This window comes from Colobus angolensis, unplaced genomic scaffold (assembly GCF_000951035.1).
Source record: "Colobus angolensis palliatus isolate OR3802 unplaced genomic scaffold, Cang.pa_1.0 Scaffold331, whole genome shotgun sequence".
NCBI classification, from domain to species: Eukaryota; Metazoa; Chordata; class Mammalia; order Primates; family Cercopithecidae; genus Colobus; species Colobus angolensis.
The window spans coordinates 3186606-3205639 of record NW_012116611.1 but is presented as its reverse complement, the minus strand read 5'-3'; the positions used below and the strand labels follow the sequence as shown (position 1 = coordinate 3205639).

Below are 19034 nucleotides of genomic sequence, written 5' to 3'. Positions count from 1 at the left end.
AATGGTTGAACTAGTTTACAATCTCACCAGCAGTGTAAAAGTGTTCCTAGTCAGGTGAACCGAGACACACGACACCTGGAAAATCAGGTAACGCCCACCCTAATACTGTGCTTTACCAAGGGTATTAGCAAACGGCACACCAGGAGATTATATCCCACACCTGGCTGGGAGAGAGTTTTATTTAACTACTTTAGGGTCAATTGTAATGTCCCTTTGTCATTTCTCGTTGTGTTTATTTGAATTTTCTCTCTTTTTTTCTTTATTAGTCTAGCCATTTATCTTATTATTTTTTTTCAAAAAAAAAAAAAACTCCTTAATTCGTTAATCTTTTTTTGCATCTCAATTCTTTTTCAGTTCAGGTTTGATTTTGATTATTTCTTGACTTCTGCTAGCTTTGATGTTGGTTTGCTCTTGCTTCTCTAGTTTCTCTAGTTGTGATATTAGGTTGTTAATTTGACATCTTTCTAACTTTTTGATGTGGTCATTTAGTGCTATTAACTTCACTATTAATACTGCCTTAGCTGGGTCCCAGAGATTCTGGCATGTTGCATCGTGGTTCTCATTAGTTTCAAAGAATTTTTTGATTTCTGCCTTAATTTCATTATTTTCCCAAAAGTCATCCAACAGCAGGTGGTTAAATTTCAATGTAATCATATGATTTTGAGTAATTGTCTTAGAACTGATGTCTATTTTTATTGCACTGTAACTCAAGAGTGGGGTTGGTATGATTTAGGGTTTTTTGATTTTGCAAAGGATTGTCTTATGTGCAATTGTATGGTTGATTTTCAAGCATGTGCCTATTAGGTCCATTTGTTCAAGTGTCAAGTTCAGGTTCCCAATATCTTTGTTATTTTTCTGCCTCAACGATCTCTCTGATACTGTCTGTAGAGTATTGAAGTCACCCACTATTATTTTATGGTTATCTCAGTCTCTTCGTAGGTCACCAAGAACATGCTCAGTAAATCTGGCTGCTCCTGTTTTGGGTGCCTATATATTTAGGATACTTAGGTCTACTTGTTAAATTGAACCCTTCACCATTATGTAATGTCCTTCTTTGTCCTTTTTTGTCTCTTACTTTTAAGTCTGTTTTATCTGAGTTAAAATAGCAATCCCTGCCTTTTTTCTGTTTCTGGTTGCTTGGTGGATTTTTCCCCATTTCTTTACTTTGAAGCTACAGGTGTCATTGCATGTGAGAGGGATCTCTTGTAGACAGCATACCATTGGATATTGCTTCATTTTGTTTTTATTTTGACACTGTCTATCCTATTTTTTTCTTTATTTTTACATAGGTTATTGGGGGTACAGGTGATGTCTGGTTACATGAGTCAATATTTTAGGAGTGATCTGTGAGATTTTGGTGTACCCATAAACCGAGCAGTAAACACTGAACCCTATTTGTAGTCTATTATCCCTCATCCCCCTCCCACCCTTCATCTCAAGTCCAAAAGTTCATTGTATCATTCTTATGCCTTTGCAGTCTCATAGCTTAGCCCCCACATATCAGTGAGAACATACAATGTTTGGTCTTCCAATCCTGAGTTACTTCACTTAGAATAATAGTCTCCAATCTCATCCAGGTCACTGTGAATGCCATTAATTCATTCCTTTTAATGGCTAAGTGGTATTCCATTGTATATATACCACAGTTTCTTTTTTTTTTTTTTTTTTTTTGAGACGGAGTCTCGCTCTGCCGCCCAGGCTGGAGTGCGGTGGCTGGATCTCAGCTCACTGCAAGCTCCGCCTCCCGGGTTTACGCCATTCTCCTGCTTCAGCCTCCCGAGTAGCTGGGACTACAAGCGCCCGCCACGTCGCCCGGCTAGTTTTTTTTTTGTATTTTTTAGTAGAGACGGGGTTTCACCGTGTTCGCCAGGATGGTCTTGATCTCCTGACCTCGTGATCCGCCCGTCTCGGCCTCCCAAAGTGCTGGGATTACAAGCTTGAGCCACCGCGCCCGGCCAATACCACAGTTTCTTTATCCACTCATTGATTGATGAGCACTTGGGTTGCTTCCACACTTTTGCAATTGCAAACTCTACTGATATAAACATGTGTGTGCAAGTATCTTTTTCATATAATGACGTATTTTCCTCTGGATAGATACCCAGTAGTGCTATTGCTGGATCAAATCATTGTTTTACTTTTAGTTCTTTAAGGAACTCCACACTGTTTTCCATAGTGGTTGTACTAGTTTACATTCCCATCAGCAGTGTAGACATGTTCCTGATCACTGCATCCTGGCCAACATCTAGTGTTTTATTTATTTTTTGATGATGGCCATACTTGCAGGAGAAAGGTGGTATCACATTGTGGTTTTGATTTACATTTCCCCGATCATTAGTGATGTTGAAGATTTTGTATATGTTTATCGGCTATTTGTATATCTTTTGGGAATTGTCTATTCATGTTCTTAGTGCTCTTTTTGATGGCACTGTTTTTTTCTCACTGGTTTGTTTGACTTATTGTAGCTTCTGGATATTAGTTTTTTGTCAGATGTTTAGATTGTGGTGATTTTCTTTCACTCTGTGGGTTGTTTGTTTACTCTGTTGACTGTTCCTTTTGCCATGCAAAAGTTCTTTAGTTTAATTAAGTCCCAACTATTTATCTTTGTTTCTATTGCATTTGCTTTTAGGTTCTTGGTCATGAAATCCTTGCCTAAGTCAATGTCTAGAAGGGTTTTTCCAATGTTATCTTCCATGGTTTTTAAAGTTTCAGGTCTTAGATTTAAGTCCTTAATCCATCTTGTGTTGATTTTTGTATAAGTTATGAGATGAGGATCCAATTTCGTTATCATACATGTTACTAGCCAATTATCCCAGCACCATTTGTTGAATAGGGTGTCCTTACCCTACTTTATGTTTTTGCTTGCTTTGTCGAAGATTAGTTGGCTGCAAGTATTTGGGTTTATTTCTGCGCTCTCTATTCTGTTTCATTTATAGCAGTACCATGCTGTTTTGGTGACTATGGCCTTATAGAATAGTTTGAAATCGGGTAGTGTGATACCTCCAGATTTGTTCTTTTTGCTTAGTTTTCCTTTGGCTATGCGAACTCTTTTTTGGTTCCATATGAATTTTGGAATTGTTTTTTCTAATTCTGTGTAGAATGATTGTGGTATTTTGATGGGAATTGTGTTGAATTTATAGATTGCTTTTGACAGTATGGTTATCTTCACAATATTAATTCTACTCATCCATGAGCATGAGGTGTGTTTCCATTTGTTTGTGTCATCTACGATTTCTTTTGCATTGTTTTATAGTTTTCCTCATAGAGATCTTTCACCTCCTTGGTTAGGTATATTACTAGAACTTTTATTTTTTGCAGGTATTGTTAAAAGAGTTGAGTTACTGATTCAATTGTCTACATGACTGCTGTTGGTGTGTAGAAGTTACTTTCTAGGTATTTAATGTATATGTGGTTACTGTAAATGGTATTACTTTTTTATTTCCTTTTTCTCATTGTTCACTGTTGAAATATAGAGATGTCACTGATTTTTTGTGTTGATTTTTTTATCCTGCAATTTTACTGAATTTGTTTGCCATTTCTAAAGTTTTTTTTCATGGAGTCTTTAAATTTTTCCAAATATTAGATCATATCCTGTGCAAACAAGGGTAATTTAATTTCTTCCATTCTAATTTGGATGCCTTTCATTTCTTTCTCTTTTCTGATTGCTCTAGCTAGGAATTTCATACCATGTGGAAAAACAGTTTTGGAAGTGGGCATTGTCATCTGCCAGATCTGAGAGGTCAGGCTTACAGGTTCTCCTCATTCAGTGTGATACCAGCTGCAAGTCTGTCTTGTATGGCTTTTATTATACTGAGACATATTCCTTCTATCCTCAGTTATTTTAGGGTTTTTATCATGGAAAAAATGTTGAATTTTATCAAATGCCTTTTCAGCATCAATTGAAATGATCATGTGGTTTGAATTATACATTCTGTCAATATGATGTGTCACATTGATTGATTTGCATATGTTGAACCATTTTTGCATTGTTGAGATAAATCCTACTTAGTCATGATGAATCCCACTTTTTTTGTTTGTTTGTTTGTTTGTTTTGCTTAAAACAACAAAGGTTTATTTCTTCTCATGCTACACATCTCTCATGGATTGGTAGGGGCTCTGATCTTCATTGTCCTGGGGCACCAGGCTGATGAAGGCTCCATCTCCGTGCATTCACAATCACTGTGCAGGAGGAAGAGTGTGCTCTGGGGCCTTGCATTAGCAATTCAGTGCATCTTCTTCTTTTTTTTTTTAAATTATAAATTTTTAATTTGTGTGGATACATAGTAGATTTATATATTTATGGAATACATAGATATTTTCATACAGGTGAGCCATCCCATTACTGGGTATATACCCAAAGGATTATAAATCATGCTGCTATAAAGACACATGCACACGTACGTTTATTGTGGCGCTATTCACAACAGCAAAGACTTGGAATCAACCAAATGTCCATCAGTGATGGACTGGATTAAGAAAATGTGGCACATATACACCATGGAATACTATGCAGCCATGAAAAAGGATGAGTTTGCGTCCTTTGTAGAGACATGGATGCAGCTGGAAACCATCATTCTCAGAAAACCAAACACCACTTTTAATGTATTGTTGAATTTAGTTTCTTAGTATTTTCTTGAGAATTTTTGTATCACCACTCACCAGAGATATTTCCCTATACTTTTCTTTCTATTAATGTATCCTTGTCTGGTTATGATGTCATGGTAGTGCTATCTTCATAGAATGAGATTGGAAGTATTTCCTCCTCCTCTACTTTTTAGAGTAGTTTGAGTAAGATTGTTATTCTTCTTTAAATGTTTGGTAGAATTCAGCAATAAAGCCATTGAACTATTGAACCCTGTGCATTTTTTTTTTTAACTGATAGACAATTTACAGTCCCCATCTCGATAATCTTGGTATGTCATACGTGTCTACAAATTTGTCCAATTCTTCTAGACTTTCCAATTTATTGTTATATAATTGCTCACAGTAGCCACTAATAACTTTTTGAATTTCTGCAGTATTAGTTCTAACGAGTCATTTTTCATCTCTGATTATATTTGGATCTTCTCTCCTTTTGTTCCTAATAATCCTTACTAAAAATTTGTCAATTCTAAATTTTCAAGAAAATAACTTTTTGTTTCATTGATTTTTGTATTTTTTCATTTTAGATTCATTTATTTCTACTATAACCTTTATTACCTTTTTCATTCTACTAATTTTTATTTAATTTGTTTGTTTTCTCTAGATCTTTATGATACATTATTAGGTTATTTATTTGAATTTTTTCTTCCTTTATAATGTAGGCACTTGTTATAATCTTCCTTCATAGTACTGCTTTTGCTGTATTCCGCGGCTTTGTGTATATTGTGTTTCCATTGTCACTTGCTTCTAGAAATTTTTAAATTTCCTTCTGAATTTCTTCACTAACACAGTGGAAATTCAAGAGCATATTATTTAATTTCCATATGCTTAAATAGCTTCCAAAATTCCTCTTGTTATTGATTTCTAGTTTTATTTTATTGTGATGAGAGAAAGTGCATGATATTATTTCCATTTTTCAAGATTTTAAGGTTTGTTTTGTGACTTAACATATGGTCTGTCCTTGAGAACAATCCATTTGCTGAGGAAAAGAATGTGTATTCTGCAACCATTGGATGAAATGTTCTGTAAATATCACTTAGATCCATTTTGTCTACAGTGTAGATTAAATCTGATGTTTCTTTGTTGATACTGTGTCAGGATTATGCGTCCAGGGCTGAAATCTTCAGTTGTTATTGTATTGGGGACTAACTCTCTTGACCTCTCATGATATTTACTTCATATTTCTGGGTGGTCCAGTGTTGGGTGCATAGAAATTTAAAATTGTGATATCCTATTGCTGAATTGACCCTTTATGATTATATTGTGACCATCTTTGTCACTTCTTACAGTTTTTCTCTCGAAATCCTAATTTGTCTGATATAAATATAGCTACTCTTGTTCTTTTTTGGTTTCCATTGGCATGGAATATCTCTTTCCAACCATTTATTTTTAGTCCATATGTGCCTTTATAGATGAATTGTCTCTATTGTAGGTTACAGATCATAGGGTCTTCTTTTTTATTTTATTTAATCTACTCAGACACTTTACATGTTTTGCTCAAAGAGTTTAGTCCATTTTTATTCAATGTTATTATTGACAAGTAATAATATACTCTTCTCATTTTGTTTTTTTTTTTTTAACAGACAACATACTTTATTTCCAATAACATCACAGATGTGTGTGCATATAAGGAATGCTATTAAGAGCATACATTTTCGTTAAACATTTGAATCTTCAAAAAAGCAGAGGCAACAGCAAAACTAAATACAATTATCTTTCTTGCAAACACTGCAAAGGATTTTGCAGTATTCAACCAATGGACTATCTCATATTACTTAAAAAATACATATATGCGCATTCATCTATATATACAAATTATGTAATTATACTAATATATCTAACCAGAGGAGGTTATGTATATCTCAATTTTAAAGTATACACTATTTAATTCATGGTTCAAAACTTGTTAATGTGGGTTAGGATGGAGGAAATAACAAATGTTTTTATTCTTGTGTATAAAATGACATTTTTAATCTCTATAAACATGCTTTGGGCTAAAACTTTATTCTAGTTTTTAGGTAAGTAGTCTGAGCTCAAAATGTTTAAATACTTTAGGTAATTTAAGTGACATGGTCAAATAATTGTTAGATAATAGAAAATCAGAATATAAATTATATTTATGTTGGAATTATTCCAAAATAATATTTGAGTCAGAGACTTAGTCATTGATCCTGGTCTAGTGCGTCTGTTATTAACTTCTTAAAGACTATCTTATAACTTTTAGTATAGACACTTCTCCAGATTAATTTGCAATAACTTCAACAAGAAGTATGTGATACAACAAAGCCCAAGATGACACATGAATAAACACTCGTTTTTCAAGTAAACTAAATGAATAAGATTTTCAATCATGGATGTGTTATGTATTTTCTTGTTGTGCAGTGGTCTTCTCTTCCTTTTTCTCTCCTTTTTTTGTCAAGGTGATTTTCTCTGATTATATAATTTATTTCCTTGTTGTTTTTGTTTTTTAACCCAGTGTATGTTTTTTGTTTGTTTGTTTTAGGTTACCATGAGACTTGCAAATACTGTCTTATAACCCATTATTTTTGGCTGATAACATGTTACCCATCTTTGCATAAACAAACAAATGAACATAAAGAAACTAATAAATATTACTTCTTAACTTTGTTCTCCCACTTTGTAAATGTTTGTTGTTACTACTGAGATCATATTTTATTGGCTATGTCTTGAAAAGATAGTTGTACTTATTATTTATGTTTGGTTCATCATTTAGTCTTTTTTTACTTAAGATGAGAGTAGATTACACACCAAAGTTATAGTGTTATAATATTCTGTGTTTTTCTGTGTACTTATTATTACCAGTGAGTTTTGTACCTTCAGATGATTCTTATTGCTCACTAAAGTCTTTTTCTTTCTGATTGAAGTACTCCCTTTAGCATTTCTTGTGTGACAGGTCTGGTGTTGATGAAATCCCTCAGCTTTTTGTCTAGGAAAGTCATTATTTATCCTTCACATTTGAAGGATATTTCACTGGATATACTACTCTAGGGTAATTTTTTTTCTCCAGCACTTTATGTCATTTCACTTTCTTTTTCTTGTAATATTAACAATGAGAAGTCTGCTTTCAGACATTTTGGAGCTCAGTAGTGTATTATTTGTTTCTTTTCTCTTGCTGCTTTTAGATTCCTTTCTTAATCCTTAATATTTGGGAGTTTGATTATTAAATGCCTTGAGGTAGTCTTCTTTCTGTTAAAACTGCTTGTCATTCTGTAACTTTCTTGTACTTGGATATTGCTTTCTTTTTCTATGTTTTAGCAGTTCCCTGTTATTATCCCTTTGAATAAGTTTTCTACCACTATCTGTTTTCTCTATTTGTTCTTTAAGATCACTAACTGTTAGATTCTTCCTTTGTGAGGATATTTTCTAGATCCTGTAAGTATGCTTTAGTGGTATATATATATATATATAAAATATATATGTATATTCAATCCTTAACTAGGTATTTTCAAGTAGCTTATCTTCATGGTCCCTAAGTCTTTCTTCTCATTGGTCAATTCTACTATTCAAATTCTGATGTTTTCTTCAGTATATCACTTGCTTTTTTTAGCAGCATAATTTCTGTTTTTTTTTTTTGTAAATTACTTCAATCTCTTTATTAAATTTATCTGACACCATTCTAAATTACTTCTTGATGCTATCTTAAAGTTTTCTCAAAATACTTATTTTTAATTGTCTATCTCAAAGGTCACATATCTGTGTTTCTCCAAGACTGGTCCCTGGTGCCTTGTTGACTACATTTGGTGCGGTTATGTTTTAGTGGATGTTATTGATGCTGGAAATGTTCTTCGATGTCTGGACACTGAAGAGTTGAGTATTTATTGTAGTCTTCATTGTCTGGCCTTTTTATTTAACTTATCCTTTTGTGAAGTTTTTCTAGATATTCAAAAAATCTTGGGCATTGGGATCTAAACTGTATCTGCTTTAGGGGGCAACCCATACCCCATATATTTGTGGTTCCTGCAGACTCATAGAAGTACTGCCTTGATGGTTTTGGACAAGATCCAGACAAATTCTCTGGAGGATGAGGCAGATAACTCTTGTTCTTTCCCTACTTTCTTGCAGACAAATGAAGTCCTCTTTCTGTTCTGAGCCACCTAAAGCTGGGGCTTCGAGTTACACGTATACTCCTGTGGCCACCACTATGATGACTGTGCTGAGTCAGACCTGAGGTCAGCACAGCACTAGATCTCACCCAAGGTCTTCTGTAACCACTACCTGGATACTGCCTTTGTTCATTCAAGGGTCTAAGGCTCTACAATCAGCAGATTGAAAAGCCCACCAGTCCTGTGTCCTTCCTTTCAGGGCAGCAGAATGCCCCATTCCCCAGGTGAGCCCAGAAATGACAGCCAGTATTCATAGAGAAGAGTAAACTACCTTCTGCTCTCTGTACTGAAGCTGAGCTGGCACTCAAACCACAAGGTGCAGCCCTTCTCATTCTTCTCTTCTCTTTGCAAAAGAAGAGGAGCCTCACCCTCTGATCAGCACTACATGTCCATGTGGAGTACTGCCAGACTACTAGTGATGTTTTAATAAGACTTAAGGGCTTGTAAGTTAGTTTGTGGTGAATGCTGCATGGCCTGGGACTCACACTTCAGGGTAGTGGACTCCCCTCTGGCCCAGAGTAGGTCAAGTAATGCCGTCACAGAGTAAAGTCAAATCAAAACTACAATGTGATATTTCACCCTAGTTAAAATGGCTTGCATCTAAATGACAGGCAATAACAAATGTTGATGATGATATGGAAAAAAGGGAATCCTTGTACGTTCTGAGTGGGAATGTAAATTAGTACAACCACTATGGAGAACAGTTTGGAAGTTCCTCAAAATCTAAAAATAGAGTTACCATATGATTCTACAGTCCTACTACTGGTTCTATACTCAAAAGAAAGTAAATCAGTATATTGCAGAGATATCTGCACTCCCATGTTTCTTGCGGCACTGTTCACAATAGCCAAAATCTGAAAGCAACCTAAGTCTTCATCAACAGATGACTGGATACAAAAAATGTGGTAGTTATACACACGGGAGTACTTTTCATCCGTAAAAAATTAGATCCAAGTATTTGCAACAAAATGGCTGAAACTGGATGGAGATTATTATGTTAAGTGAAATAAGCCAGGCACAGAAAAACAAACATTGCATGTTCTCACTTATTTGTGGGATCTGAAAATTAAAACTACTGAATTCATGGAGAAGGAGATAAAAGGATGGTTATCAGAAGCCTGGAAATGTAGTGGAAGGGTAGGGGGCAGTTGGGGATGGTTAATGGGTACAAAAATAATAGAATAAATTAATAAGACCTAGTATTTGAGAGCGAAAAGGGTAGCTATAGCCAGTAATGTTAGTTCTACATTTAAAAATAAAAGAGTAGAATAGGATTCTTTGTAACACAAAGGATAAATGCTTAAGATGATAAATACCACATTTTCAAGGATGTGATTATTTCACATTGCATGCCTGTATCAATACATCTGATGTACCCCATAAATATATACAAATAGTATGTACCCACAAAAACTAAAAACAAAAAAATCTAAAAAATTTTCTATCTGCCCTTCAAAAATGTTAACTTCACAAGGGCAGGAACTTTGCATGTTTTTGTAACCTGCCAAATCAGCATCACTTGGAAAAGTGCCTGGCAATATCAAAGGCTCAAACATTTTTTAGAGTGAATGAATGAATCAGAGACAGATGAACAACTGGAAACCTAAATTGTTAATAATTATTCATTTATGGATGACCTAATATGTATTTGGATATCTTGTATATATATTAATACAATGTTCTGAGGTAGTGCACTTTAGTTTCCATTCCAGTTAACTTCAAGAAAGAGTCCATTTTTTTACTTTTTTGTATTTTGACTTGTGTAAAAGAACAAATTAAAAGTGTTGGTATTTTAAATATATCTTAATATCATTAGACATTTTGCCTTAGCTTGTGTCCTTCATGAAGTAGAGCCTGGAGCAAAAGTACATGTTGCAGTACTTCCAGAGAATGGAATGTTATTCAGCACTAAAAATAAATGAACTAGCAAGGAAATTTAAATACACGCTGACCAGTGAAAAGAAGATAATATCAAAAGTCTACATACTGTATGATTTCAACTATATGACATTTTGGAAGAGGCAAAACTATAAAGATGGCAAAAAGATCAGTGGTTTCCAAGGGTTGGGGGGGAGGGAGGAATGAATAGGCAGAGCACAGAGGAATTTTAGGGCAGTATAACTGCTCTACGTGATGCCATAGTGTTGGATATATGCCCTTACACATTTCTCTAAACCCATGGAGTAGGAGATGTTAATACTAGGGAGATTATGCATGTGTAGAGACAAGGAGTATATGGAAAGTCTCTGCACTTTCTACTCTTTTTTGTTTGTTTGTTTTGAGATGGAGTCTCACTCTGTTGCCAGGCTGGAGTGCAGTGGAGCGATCTGGTGTTGTGGAGCCAGATTTCATTTATAGTGACAGTCATTAAAAAACAAACTTTAAAAGGGGAAATAATTTGTCTTATGATTTATATTAAAACTGCAATAAGAGTTTCAATTATTTGGATAACTTCCTTAGGTGTTTCTTAGCAATAATAAAGTCTCTCACCAATCCCCACCCTCATTCTCTATGATGTTTCCATCATTGGTGGGTGTTAAATAGGGGAAGAACAATCATTGTGGCATCATTAGACTGCTTACTGCATATTAGTGGTTTGAGGGATGCTGACTTGCAAATAAATAATAATAGAAAATTGTGGCAAATGAATAATATCATTAAAATATGACATGTAGGTAGAGCAATATAAAATGAGTTGATAAATGCCAAAGCATGTTTACTATATTTGAAAAGTATTTCTACAGAGTCCTAGTTACTAAATAGTATTATGATGCATTTATACTTACAGCATATACATTCATAAAACTTTCATTTGCTTTTCACTTTTAACATTCATTTTTTAAGAAACAATGAAAAAGATATTCCTTCAAAACCATAAAGAATCAATAAATATACCCCAAAAGTATGTTTCACTGGACTCATTCTTCCCATTCGATTTTAGATAAAGTACATTTTCCTTTTTTTCCTGAATTTTTTCAATTATCCTTCCTTTTTTAGGTGGGAGGAAGGAAAACAGAAAGGTTAGGAATGGAGAGTAGGAGAGGGCTTGATCTAGTTAAGATTGTTAGCACCGGCTGCATATTGGTCACTGACAGAGTCTCTGTTACATAGTAAAAAAAGAGAGAGAGAGAGAAAACTTTTGATGAATAGACAACATCTAATTTCTGTGCAAGAAAATCTTAAATTACTTTCAATTATTATTCCAAAAGGCAAAATTAATTGTAAATAACTAGATGTCATTAAAGCCAGATTCTGCTGGGTAATGCAAATCTTTTACAGTTTTGTTTCAGTTAACTGCCTCATTAATGATTTATAGATGTGTATACAGCTGTGGGAACCATAGCATTATCTAATGCACTCAGAGCATAATTACATATGAAAAGAACTATGCAGCTCATGGGAAAATCTCTGAAATTACTTACTGCTTTAACTTCAACTATATTAAGATGTAAAGCATTTCGAAATAGACTTTGATGTTTTGTCATGTTTTTGACTCAAAATATTGCCAACTTTTAAAGAAAAATTGGAACTTGCCATCAAATAAAATGTTTCCATACTTCTTCAGTGCACGGCATACAGAAACATTAAGGCTTGTTTAACAAAGAAACTAAGCAATTTATTTATTATTTAGGAAGCCAGTTCAGAAAACATTGCTCTTTGTGCATCTGTTATGTATGAAGAATAAAAATTTACTCAATAAAACTAAAACATAGTCTTTTTATCATTATACTAAAACACAGATCATTTCAAGGTAAAAGTCTTAGAATACCAATTTTCCATCAGATTTTATCTAGTTCTATAGGATAATACTTTTTATTACAACCACTATTTCTTTACCTCTAGGAGAGCCCAGCCCCTTTTTTTTAAACATCATTTTTTCTAGTTCTCCATTCATTTCTTCTTTAGTGAGTATTTTTTTTTTTTGCTGAATTTTAACTACTTAGATGATATTATGCATCACTAATTATTTCTGGACTCTTTTTCCTTTTACATTTAATATACACACATATAACTTTGAACATCTAAGTTCCTAATTCTGACATACATATACAAATGTAATGAAAATATATATTTATGTATATATGTATATATATTCATAGTTTACCCAAGTGAAACTTCAATGTTAACTCACTCTTGGTTTCCTTAGTATGTGCAAATAAAATAGTAGTTGATAAAAAATGTGGGAGAGAAGTTTTAAAATGATACATTTTTAATTGTTAACATCCTGCCTAGGAATAGGTACTGTAGAGATAAAGACACAAACATCCAATTTGTTATTAGGTGAAAGAGTCATGTCAAATGCAATTAAGTTTCTCTTTCTTCCTATCAGAGTTTTACTAAGCTCCTTTCTGGCTGGAAACATGGAGGCTGTCCAGGAGAGGAAGATTCCTGCTGTGCCAGTAATGCTTAAGAAAAAGTGAAAGATTTAGCAGAGCTGAAAATCAAGTGCCTGAGAAAGAAGTTTTTGCCCAAAAGATGCTTCGAAAGGTAAGTAGGAAGCTTATCTGTGAAAAAGCAAAGTACTATCACAAGGAATATAGGCAGATGCACAGATCTGAAATTCGAATGGCTAGGACGCTAAGAAAAGCTAGCAATTTCTATGTATTACACCTGCAGAACCCAAATTGACATTTGTCATCAGGAACGGAGGTATCAATGGTGTGGGCCCAAAAGTCTGAAAGGTGTTGCAGCTTCTTTGCCTTTGTCAGATCTTCAATGGAACCTTCATTAAGCTCAAAAATGCTTCACTTAATATGTTGTGGATTGTAGAACCATATACTGCATGGAGATACCCAAACCTGAACTTGGTAACTGAACTAATCTACAAGCATGATTATGGCAAAATCATCAAGAAGCACATTGCCTTGACAGACAACACGTTAATTGCTCATCGCTTGGTAAACATGGCATCATCTGCATGGAGGGTCTGATTCATGAGATCTCTACTGATGGAAAGATGCTTCAAAGAAGCAAAAAATTTCCTGTGGCCCTTCAAATTATCCTCTCCATGAGGTGGAATAATAAAAAAAAAGAGCACCCCTTTTGCAGAAGGTGAGGACGCTGGCAACAGGGAAGACCAGAACAACAGACTTACTAGAAGGATGAACTAATGTGTTTATCATAATTATTTTTCTAATCTGTTCAGTTTATAAACAGTGCTTGCTTTCTAATTGAAAAAAAAATGTTACTGACTTGATATTGAAATAACTAGTAACTTACACACAGCACTTTCCCACGGAAGAAAGTGATCAAATGCACACATGACTGTTAATAAACCAAAATAATGGTTCTTAAATAATGCATGAAATCAGCTGAAGATCATAAACTTAAAATAGGACTTCGTACTATTCCATTAGGGGTGGAATTTTAATTAAATCTGCACCATAAAACCAAATCAATGTGTATTCTGTTTTTACAGTGAAACCATGACTCTTAGCAAAATAAAATGCATATTTAGAAAAAATGGAGGCTGAACAACATGACTAATATGTCCTTTAAATTTCTAATTTATAGAATTAGGTGGCTGATCTTTTCCATTTATTCACATTAATTGTATAATAGGCTACGTCAAAAGATCAAAAATAATATCACATGAATACATTTTAATACTTTCCCATTGGTAATCTAGTGGATGAGGCCAAAATACACCATGCTCCATTGATGTTGCAGCAAAGGAGATGATCTCATTCTTTTTGGGGACTGTGTAGTAATCCATGGTGTATATGTACCACATTTTCTTTATCCAGTGTGATGTTGATGGGCATTAAGCTTGGTTCCATGGATTCATTATTGTGAACATCAGCAAGCATGCATGTGTCTTTATGGTAGAACAATTTATGTTCCTTTGAGTATATATCCAATAATGGGATTGCTGGGTCAAATAGCAGTTCTAAGTTATTTGAGAAATCCCCAAATGGCTTTCCACAATGGATGAATTAATTAAAGTTTCCGCCAGCAGTTTTTAATTGGCATTTATCTAATTATTAGTGATGTTGATCATTTTTTTTCACATGCTTCTTGACCACATGTATGTCTTCTTTTGAAAAATATCTGTTCATAATATTTGCTCACTTTTTAATGGGGTTGTTTGTGTTTTGCTTGTAAAGTTGTTTAAGTTCCTTATAGATTCTGGATACTAGACTTTTGTCAGATGCATAGTTTGAAAATATTTTCTTCCATTCTCTACTTTGTCTGTTTAATCAGTTGATAGTTTCTTTTGCTGTGCAGATGTTCTTTAACTTAATTAGGTATGATTTGTCAATTTTTGTTGTTGTTGCAATTGTTTTTGGCCTCTTAGTCATGAAATCTTTGCCAGGGATCTTAGGTTATCTTCCAAGGTTTATATAGTTTTAAGTTTCTTAAGTTTTTAATCCATCTTTAGTTGGTTTTTGTATGTGGTGTAAGGCAAGGGTCCAGTGTCTATCTTCTGCATATTTCTAGCCAGTTATCCCAGCATTATTTATTGAACAGGACATCATTTCCCGATGGCCTGTTATTTTTTAAATTATTATTGTACTTTAAGTTCTGTGATACATGCACAGAACATGCAGGGTTTTTACATAGTTATACACATGCCATGGTGGTTTGCTGCACCTATCAACCAGTCATCTACATTAGATATTTCTTCTAATGCTATCCCTCCCCTGCCCCTCAACCCGCGACAGGCCTCTGTGTGTGATGTTCCCCTCCCTGTGTCCATGTGTTCTCATTCTTCAACTCCTAGTTATGAGTGAGAACATGTGGTGTTTGTTTTTCTGTTCTTGTGTTAGTTTCCAGCTTCAAACATGTCCCTGCAAAGGGCATGAACTTATCCTTTTTTATGGCTGCAGAGTATTCCATGGTGTATATGTGCCACATTTTCTTTATCCAGTCTCTCATTGATGGGCATTTGGGTTGGTTCCAAGTTTTTGCTATTGTGAATACAGCTGCAATAAACGTATGTGTGCATGTGTCTTTATAGTATAATGATTTATAATCCTTTGGGTATATACCCAGTAATGGGATTGCTGGGTCAAATGGCATTTCTCATTCTAGATCCTTGAGGAATTCCCACACTGCCTTCCACAATGGTTCAACTGGTTTACACTGTCACCAACAGTGTAAAAGCATTCCTATTTCTCCACATCCTCTCCAGCGTCTATTGTTTCCTGACTTTTTAATGATGACCATTCTAACTGGCATGAGATGGTATCTCATTGTGGTTTTGATTTGCATTTCTCTAATGACCAGTGATGGTGAGCTTTTTGTCATATGTTTGTTGGCTGCATAAATGTCTTCTTTTCAAAAGTGTCTGTTTATATCCTTCGCCCACATTTGATGGGGTTGTTTGATTTTTTTTTGTAAATTTGCTTAAGTTCCTTGTAGATTCTGGATATTAGCCCTTTATCTGATGGATAGACTGCCAAAATTTTCTCTCGTTCTGTAAGTTCCCTGTCCACTCTGATGACAGTTTATTTTGCTGTGCAGAAACTCTTTAGTTTAGATCCCATTTGTCAATTTGGGATTTTGTTGCAATTGCTTTCTGTGTTTTAGTCATGAAATCTTTGCACATGCCTATGTCCTGAATGGTATTGCCTAGGTTTTCTTCTAGGGTTTTTATGGTTTTAGGTCTTATGTTTAAGTTTATAACTTGTCTTGAGTTAATTTTTGTATAAGGTGTAAGGAAGGGGTCCAGTTTCAGTTTTCTGCATATGGCTAGCCAGTTTTCCCAACATCATTGATTAAATAGAGAATCCTTTTTCTATTGCTTTTTTTGTCAGGTTTGTCAAAGATCAGATGGTTGTAGATGTCTGGTGTTATTTCTGAGGCCTCTGTTCTGTTCCATTAGTCTATATATCTGTTTTGGTAACAGTATCATGCTACTTTGGTTACTGTAGCCTTGTAGTATAATTTGAAGTCAGGTAGTGTGATGCCTCCAGATTAGTTCTTTTTGCTTAAGATTGTCTTGGTTATCCGAGCTCTTTTTAGTTCCATATTAAATTTATAGTGTTGTGTTGGTTGGCAAGATGGCCGAATAGGAACAGCTCCAGTCTGCAGATCCCAGTAAGATCAATGCAGAATGTGGTGATGTCTGCATTTCCAACTGAGGTACCTGGCTTATCACATTGGGACTGGTTAGACAGTGGGTGCAGCCCTTGGAGGGCGAGCTGAAGCAGGGTGGGATGTTGCCTCACTCAGGAAATGCAAGGGATCAGGGAACACCCTCCCCTAGCCAAGAAGAACTGTGAGGGACTGTGCCTTGGGAATGATGCACTTCAACCCAGACACTACACTTTTCCCATGGTCTTCACAACCTCCAGACCAGGAGATTCCCGAATACGCTGACACCACCAGGGATCTGGGTTTCAAGCACAAAAATGGGTGGCCATTTGGGCAGACATCGAGCTAGCTGTAGGAGTTTTTGTCATACCCCAGCAGTGCCTAGAATACCAGCAAGACAGAAATGTCCACTTCCCTGGGAAGGGGGCTGAAGCCAGGGAGCCAAGAGGTCTAGCTCAGGGGATCCACCTCCATGGAGCCCAGCAAGCTAAGATCCACTGGCTTGAAATTCTCACTTCCAGCACAACAGTCTGAAGTTGACCTGGAATGCTTGAGATTGGTGAGTAGAGGGACGTCCACCATTACTGAGACTTGAGTAGGCCATCTTCCCCCCACAGTGTAAATAAAGCCACTAGGAAGTTCGAACTGGGCGGAGCCCACCACAGCTCTGCAAAGCCACTGTAGCCAGACTGCCTCTCTAGATTCCTCCTCTCTGGGCAGGGCGTCTCTGAAAGAAAGGCATCAGCCCCAGTCAGGCGTTTATAGATAAAACTCCCATCTCCCTGGGACAGAGGATCTGGGGAAAGGGGTGGCTGTGGGTGCACCTTCAGCAGACTTAAACATTCCTGCCTGCTGCCTCTGAAGAGAGCTGTGGATCTCCCAGCACAGCACTTGAGCTCTTCTAATGGACAGACTGCCTCCTCAAGTGTGTCCCTGACCCACACGCCTCCTGATTGGGAAACACATCCCAGCAGGGGTCAACTGACACCTCGTAAAAGAGAGTTCCAGCTGGCATCTGGTGGGTACCCCCCTGGGACAAAGCTTCCAGAGGAAGAAACAGGCAGCAATCTTTGTTGTTCTGCAGCCAGCCTCCGCTGGTGATACCCAGGCAAACAGGATCTGGAGGAACCTCCAGCAAACTCCAGCAGACCTGCACCAGAGGGGTCTGACTGTTAGTAGGAAAACTAATAAACAGAAATAGCATCAACATCAACAAAAAGACATTGTCACAGAAACCCCATCCGAAGGTCACCAACATTAAAGACCAAAAGTAGATAAATCCACAAAGATGAGGAAAAACCAGCACAAAAAGGCTGACAATTCAGAAAACCAGAATGCCTCTTCTCCTCTAAAGGATCACAACTCCTCACCAGCAAGGGAACAAAACTGGATGGAGAATGAGTTTGATGAATTGACAGTAGGTTTCAGAAGGTGGGTAATAACACACTCTTCCAAGCTAAAAGAGCATGTTCTAACAGAATGCAAGGAAGTTAAGAACCTTGCAAAAAGGTTAGAGTGCAAAGAAGCTAAGAACCTTGCAAAAAGGTTAGAGTGCAAGGAAGCTAAGAACCTTGCAAAAAGGTTAGAGAAATTTCTGACTAGAATAACCAGTTTAGAGAAGAACATAAATTACCTGATGGAGCTGAAAAACACAGCATGAGAATTTCGTGAAGCATACACAAGTATCAATAGCCGAATTGATCATGCGGAAGAAAGGATATCAGAGATTGAATATCAACTTAATGAAATAAAGTGTGAAGACAAGATTAGAGAAAAAAGAATGAAAAGGAATGAACAAAGCCTCCAACAAATATGGGACTATGTGAAAAGACCAAACCTACATTTGATTGGTGTACCTGAAAGTGATGAGGGAGAATGGAACCAAGTTGGAAAACACTCTTCAGGATATTATCCAGGAGAACTGCCCTGGTAGATTTTTCCTAATTCTGTGAAGAAATTCAGTGGTAGCTTGAAGGGATAGCATTGAATCTATAAATTACCTTGGGCAGTATGGCCATTTTCATGATATTGATTCTTTCTATCCATGAGCCTGGAATGCTTTTCCATTTGTTTTTGTCCTCTCCTATTTCCTTGAGCAGTGGTTTGTAGTTCTCCTTGAAGAGGTCCTTCACATCTCTTGTAAGCTGTATTTATAGGTATTTTATTCTCTTTGTAGCAATTGTGAATGGGAGTTCACTCATGATTTGGCTGTCTGTTTATTGTTGGTGT

At 35.9% G+C, this 19034-nt stretch overlaps 1 pseudogene; it reads left to right on the top strand.

Annotated features, from left to right (window-relative positions):
* The first annotated feature begins 13126 nt into the window (after positions 1-13126).
* Positions 13127-13876, top strand: LOC105518915 (annotated as a pseudogene).
* The last annotated feature ends 5158 nt before the right edge of the window (positions 13877-19034 follow it).